The sequence below is a fragment of the Salmo salar genome, chromosome 11, assembly GCF_965601325.2.
Source record: "Salmo salar chromosome 11, fSalSal1, whole genome shotgun sequence".
NCBI classification, from domain to species: Eukaryota; Metazoa; Chordata; class Actinopteri; order Salmoniformes; family Salmonidae; genus Salmo; species Salmo salar.
Genome location: NC_138301.1, coordinates 99,760,513 through 99,768,071, shown reverse-complemented (window position 1 = coordinate 99,768,071; position 7,559 = coordinate 99,760,513).

The window sequence follows — 7,559 nt, the reverse complement described above, 5'->3', positions numbered from 1 at the left end:
GCCATTCTCTCTCACCCCATCATTCTGTAGGCCTGCCATTCTCTCTCACCCCATCATTCTGTAGGCCTGCCATTCTCTCTCACCCCATCATTCTGTAGGCCCGCCTTTCTCTCTCACCCCATCATTCTGTAGGCCTGCCATTCTCTCTCACCCCATCATTCTGTAGGCCTGCCATTCTCTCTCACCCCATCATTCTGTAGGCCTGTCATTCTCTCTCACCCCATCATTCTGTAGGCCCGCCTTTCTCTCTCACACAAACAAAGTCAACAACAACACACGGTATTCTACCGTATCATTGGGTAGGATGGGAGAGGGGACAGGAAAGAGAAAAATACCAAGAATTTGGAGTCTGGCACGTTGAAAGATAAACATTTAGTAGAGAAGATTGAAATATCAGGAGAAACTGGCGAGAGTGAAGGAGTCAGGGGAAAAAACAGTAAGTCATTCCTGTGGCAAAGTCAGGGTTAGCCAATCCTCTTCTGGCCCAAGTTATGAGGCGGAGAGAGGAGGAAGAAAAGCTTTGCCGTGCGGATAGAGAAGATAACCCCTCTAATAATTTCCCTGATAAAACGGGGAGAACTACAAACATGGGTCAGGGGAGCAGAGATTGACATACCAATCTCAGCAAATAATGAAAGCTTAAGCTTCCTGCTTCCCTCTCAGAGCTGAAGGAGAAGAGAGAAGGGAAGATTAATGAAATCAGGACTAACAGATGAAGAGGTGGCGCCTCCTGTTCAAGGCATGCCCCCCAGTCAGTGATTACTGCCATGTACCCCCAGCAGGGATGCAGTGTAAGCCACACAGGCATCACATGACACAGAGATTATCTAATCAATAAATTGTGGTGTTAGGGCCGGCCTGAGCTCCTGTCTACCGCAGAGGTCCCTAAGCAGCCTCTCAAGGCAATGTCCACCCCTCCCCTGACCCCCCACTACCGAACAGAGAAATGCCTCTGGGATAATACACCCCCGAGCAATAACAATGTCTCACACAGGACTGACCATGACCACAACAGAGGCCTACAGTAGAGTGAGGGACAGCAGCCTCAAAGACCATAAGTGCCCACCGGTCTCCGCATCACACTATAGCACCTCCTGCTGGATGGGGGCATTCTGCTGCCTCCAAATCTCCGTATACACTGCAGACATGGTACCATTAGCAAAACTAAGTATCTAGCTACCTAGTTACCAATTGGCCTGAACAAAATATACCTAAGCCTGAGGATGGTGAAATTCCCTAAATCTCTACTGAATTCAGAAACTGTATAATGGTCTTCTTATCTTTGTCTTCTACAGTAAGAGCGGTAATCTTGATCCACCGTATAATGTCAATTTCTACCCAAACATCACCCTACTTAAATATGATTCCCAGTGATGATAAAAGGCAGCTCCTAGACAATAGAGGAGCTCCTCTTCCAAGGTAGCATTACTATTTATGTGATCCCTGTGTACAGCATGCATATATGGAGGAGAGTCCACATGTTACGGTCTAATTTAAGTGGACTAAATAATAAGGAACAGGCAGTGTCTCGGACACCCCGGTGGACCCCTGGGTCAGTGTACAGGAACCACAGGGAGGCCTCTCACCTCATAAACATAAAGAGAGGAGAGAAGCATCAATAAGTCATGAGGTGTGGTATACATGTATATTTAACGCCCTTCCGTGTGAAGTCTGGCAGGCGCTCATACCCTGTCTGCTGCTAGCTGGCAGAAAGCAAGAGAGGACCATGTGTGCTTTTGTCTTACAGTTGTCTCACTGTTCAATGTGTGTTTGAGAGTGGGAGTTGGGGTGGAGGGAGTGTTTGGAAATTACAGTTGAAAAAGACAAGTAAAAGTTATAGGGGCTAAGAACATAAGTTCAACTGAAGACAAAAATGCAAACATCACACTACAGGCAGAGACGCACCTTTCTATAGGCAGACTACGAGCTGTACACTGGGCCCCCCGCCCCCCCAAAAAATGTTTTATAAAATAGTTAGAAAAGTAGAAAACACAAGGTGCAATTTTGAAATGTGATGGTGCATCAGCAGGTTTCCACTTGTCATGTCAGTCACTGACAGTCACTCAATTAGCCATGTCAGCTAACATTTTTTACATTGCTAGGTAGCCAGCTATCTAAACCTTGTAGTAGGCCTAATCATCACCAAATGCCCAGAGGCCCTGATCTCCAATGGGCCCCCATGGATTTTGTTAGTCACTCTCACACAGATATCAAGTGAACATGGCATAAGTCATGGCAAAATGTGTAGAATTGCAGTAAATGAGCTTTTAAACTGCAAAAAAATCTCACCACCCCATGGCAAAATGTGTAGAATTGCAGATAATTTACTTTAAAACTTCAACAATTTCTCTCCACCTCATGAGAAAATGTGTAGAATTGAAGGATATTATCATTGAAACTGCAAAATGTTCTCTTTTCTCTTTTTTTCTGCCCCATGGCATGAGTAGAATTGCATGAAATTAGTTTACCTGTGAAGTTGGGGAGCCCCCCCACCAAATCTCACTTAGGACCCCCAAAAGGCTATAGGTGGCTACAGGGAACTACCAAGCTGAGGAAATGGCCACATGCTCTCTTGCTTTAGACAGGGGTTTGAGACGCAGACGTAGAGCCATGATGGGGAGAACACGATGAAGAACAGGAAGGAGAACATAATGAAGAACAGGAAGGAGAACATGATGAAGACATCTTTGTTTTGTTTGCCCCATTGCACCTTGGCTGTCACCAGCCATTAACAGGCAAACAGACCTAAGGACCCTATACCTCTTACTGGGTCACGGTGGCAATTCTCACCAGTTTTACTACAACTATAGTAAGCGCAGTGTGGACAGCGAGCAATAATGTCTCATTGAGTGTGTGTGTGTGTGTGTGTGTGTGTGTGTGTGTGTGTGTGTGTGTGTGTGTGTGTGTGTGTGTGTGTGTGTGTGTGTGTGTGTGCGTGCACGGGTGTGTGTTGGGTATAGGCTGGTCAACTGGACATGAGGCTAGTAGCAGCAGTGAGGCTGAGTGCTGGGGGAGACGTTCTACCTCCAACGACCACTCCTTGACTTCCCATTCACCTCTGTGGACCCCCAGGGCTGGCCAAGCAGCTGCCCGACTGAGCTATAGCTCCAGGCCAAGGCAAAGACTCCAGGCTAACAAGCTAAAGATAGAGAGCTGGGAGGAGGAAGGTGGAAGAGAAGAGAGAAGACAAGATAGCAGAGAGGAGTAAAAAAACAAACAGGAGATAAACCAATAAGTCAAGAGAGACACAGAGATAGGCAACGGCATTTGTGCTTAACCCTTAGCCTACAATTCCAGTGGCCCTGTGGAAATGTAATTAACATAATAAAAAAATCCCCATCAAAATCTGTCTGTTTAAACTAGAGATATCTGGGGTGTGTCTCAATACATCGCATCCGCCGATATCACCCTTCCACACCTGCGGTGAAAGGTAGCAGAGCTAGAGCGGTGTTTGTCAGACCATGAGACACCCCCAAAAATCGGTCTTCTCACGAATACCTCTGCAGCATCCGAACGGTTTGGCCTAAAAAAATATTATGACCAGTGAAAGATTAGAGTCCGTTTTGCTCTAGGACGCCCACAAGCCTTGCAAGACTCGTCTGAAAGTCCCTGGGACCATTTACAAAAAGTTAATGGAAGTATATATGGATATGGTTTAGTGCATAAACTAAGGGAATAAATACACAGTTTCCTGATATGTCTTCTGTCTCTCAGATACAGGACAGACACTTCACAACAAACTTCCTTTAGATTCTTTTGGGGACTATTTGTTCCATGTCATGAATCTGTAATGAATGTGTTTTTATTGGCTAATAGCAGTAATGCCCAATTCAATTTTGCATCAAATAGCAAAATGATCCTTGGTATGTCCTTCTTAAAACAATGCCATATAGCTTAATAGATCAGCGGAGATCAGAGGGCAGATTTCTATAATGGAGATAGCTAGCAACACCAGCAAACAGAGCACAGTGCTTCCTTACCCTGTTCCACACAGCTGAACAGCGATACACACACCGGGGGTTTGAAGTAAGTCTGGAGTGGCAAGACGAATAAAACCTGAGGAGTGGGATGCCAGGTAGAGGAGAGAAGCATCTTCAAACGGTTATCAATACAATTGGCTGTGCCAGGTGGAGCAGTTTAACCTCTTTAGCGCGTCGCACTTCTGCTAACTGGATGTGACGCCTCCTCGCCACGGCGCCACAGTCTTCACAGAGCCTCACAACACTGGAGGATGATGGGTACTGAGAGTCCCAGTTTAACTCTGTACAGTTCCTTTAACAGTCCCCAGACTGAACCACTATATTATCGCAGTGAAAACAACAAATATATACACAAGGTGGAAAAAAGACGGCACTCTCAGAACAGTACTTTAAGGCCTGCTTATCGCAGACGTCTCAAGGCAGACATTTTCGTGCATGGGAAGAAACTTTCCTGACTTCTCTCATAACACTTTGTATTGAGTATGTTTATAAAAACAAGTATTAAATATATGACAATCTCATCTCACTGAGTTTATCTGTAAATATTTTAACATGCAAGCTATTCACACCATTACATTATATCAGGGCGGAAGGTAGCCTAGTGGTTAGAGGCAGGTAGCCTAGTGGTTAGAGGCAGGTAGCCTAGTGGTTAGAGGAAGGTAGCCTAGTGGTTAGAGAAAGGTAGCCTAGTGGTTAGAGGCAGGTAGCCTAGTGGTTAGAGGAAGGTAGCCTAGTGGTTAGAGGCAGGTAGCCTAGTGGTTAGAGGCAGGTAGTCTAGTGGTTAGAGGCTTGTTAGAGACAGGTAGCCTAGTGGTTAGAGGAAGGTAGCCTAGTGGTTAGAGGAAGGTAGCCTAGTGGTTAGAGGAAGGTAGCCTAGTGGTTAGAGGCAGGTAGTCTAGTGGTTAGAGGAAGGTAGCCTAGTGGTTAGAGGCAGGTAGTCTAGTGGTTAGAGGAAGGTAGCCTAGTGGTTAGAGGCAGGTAGCCTAGTGGTTAGAGGCAGGTAGTCTAGTGGTTAGAGGAAGGTAGCCTAGTGGTTAGAGGCAGGTAGCCTAGTGGTTAGAGGAAGGTAGCCTAGTGGTTAGAGGAAGGTAGCCTAGTGGTTAGAGGAAGGTAGCCTAGTGGTTAGAGGAAGGTAGCCTAGTGGTTAGAGGCAGGTAGTCTAGTGGTTAGAGGCAGGTAGTCTAGTGGTTAGAGGCAGGTAGCCTAGTGGTTAGAGGCAGGTAGCCTAGTGGTTATAGGAAGGTAGCCTAGTGGTTAGAGGCAGGTAGCCTAGTGGTTAGAGGCAGGTAGCCTAGTGGTTAGAGGAAGGTAGCCTAGTGGTTAGAGGAAGGTAGCCTAGTGGTTAGAGGCAGGTAGCCTAGTGGTTAGAGGCAGGTAGTCTAGTGGTTAGAGGCAGGTAGCCTAGTGGTTAGAGGCAGGTAGCCTAGTGGTTAGAGGCAGGTAGCCTAGTGGTTAGAGGCAGGTAGCCTAGTGGTTAGAGGCAGGTAGCCTAGTGGTTAGAGGCAGGTAGCCTAGTGGTTAGAGGCAGGTAGTCTAGTGGTTAGAGGCAGGTAGCCTAGTGGTTAGAGGAAGGTAGCCTAGTGGTTAGAGGCAGGTAGCCTAGTGGTTAGAGGCAGGTAGCCTAGTGGTTAGAGGCAGGTAGCCTAGTGGTTAGAGGCAGGTAGCCTAGTGGTTAGAGGCAGGTAGCCTAGTGGTTAGAGGCAGGTAGCCTAGTGGTTAGAGGCAGGTAGCCTAGTGGTTAGAGGAAGGTAGCCTAGTGGTTAGAGGCAGGTAGTCTAGTGGTTAGAGGCAGGTAGCCTAGTGGTTAGAGGCAGGTAGCCTAGTGGTTAGAGGAAGGTAGCCTAGTGGTTAGAGGCAGGTAGCCTAGTGGTTAGAGGCAGGTAGTCTAGTGGTTAGAGGAAGGTAGCCTAGTGGTTAGAGGCAGGTAGCCTAGTGGTTAGAGGAAGGTAGTCTAGTGGTTAGAGGAAGGTAGCCTAGTGGTTAGAGGAAGGTAGCCTAGTGGTTAGAGGCAGGTAGCCTAGTGGTTAGAGGCAGGTAGTCTAGTGGTTAGAGGCTTGTTAGAGACAGGTAGCCTAGTGGTTAGAGTCAGGTAGCCTAGTGGTTAGAGCGTTGGACTAGTAACCGAAAGGTTGTTAGATCGAATGCCTGAGCTGACAAGGTTAAAATCTGTCGTTCTGCCCCTGAATAAGGCAGTTAACCCACTGTTCCTAGGCCGTCATTGAAAATAAGAATGTGTTCTTAACTGACTTGCCTAGTTAAATAAAGGTAAAATATATATATATATATATATGTAATAGCCAGGTAACTACATGGCTTAATGACACTTAATATCAACCAACCTGTCTAATCATGTGTCCATCAGTCAAACAACACGTTCTCTAATCATTCAGCCATGGTAAAGTTTGTAACACTGATATATCCTGAGGCCTGAACAGAAGAGGAATAAATATACAAGCAAAACCTTCTTATAGTGCCAAGATGAGCAGAGAGAGAAGGGCAGAGGCCCAGGCTGCCAAGGATGTGGCAGAGGCATTATGGACTGCAGCTGGCATGTGATTAGGCTGGCTCTCCATGCTAGCAGCCCTGCACCCCTTGATCCTGCACAGATGCAGGTCTCCACAGACCTAGGAGTGCCAAGAGTGGATGCTCCAGACCTAGAACCCTCAGCTTCGGTACGGATACATGCAAACACACACACACAGACACACATGAATGCATGAACACACAGCGTAAACCTTGCACATTCTGTCTCTCACTCTGACAGGCTATACGAATTCTGGTAGACAAACAACATAGGATTTCATTTTCAGGGGGAGGATCATTGCTGTTTTTATGTGTACAAGGAATGTATGCGCCCATGCTATACTGCAAACCATAGAAAGAGAGTGATAGAGAGAGAGAGAGAGGAGAGAGGAGAGAGAGAGAGAGAGAGAGGAGCGAGAGAGAGAGAGAGGGAGCGAGAGGGAGTGAGAGAGTGAGAGAGCGAGCGAGAGCGAGAGAGAGGGAGAGAGAGCGAGAGAGAGAGAGCGAGAGGGAGAGAGAGGGAGCAAGAGCGCGAGAGAGAGAGAGAGAGCGAGAAGGAGAGAGAGCGATAGAGAGGGAGCAAGAGGGAGAGAGCGGGAGCGAGAGAGAGAGAGGGAGATGGGGGTGGTGTAGGGAGTATAACATGCTCATCAGGTTTAAAGGACACTTACTGCTGGGCTGACCATCAGTACCTGACCCATGGGGCAGATACACAGTAATTAAGCTGTGGATTACCTGATGGTTGAGTGAAAGAGACATGGGGAGAGGGGTAAAAGAATGCAATGGAGGAGACGAGATAGAACAGACAAGATGTACAGTAGTTAGGGTAGCTAATGAAGGCGGAGAGGGAAAGTAAGGGGGAGGCGTGGAGGAGGAAAAGCTGAGATAAACCAGGGCCCAGTTTTTCAAAAGTTATCTATCTGTATTTCGCCAATCGGATAGAATTAAATGCATAGAAATAAAATGAATAGAACGGACGAATCATTGACTTTAATGGGGACTTCCGTTTTATTCATTCAATTTCTATGCATTTAATCCTATCCGATAGGCAAAATC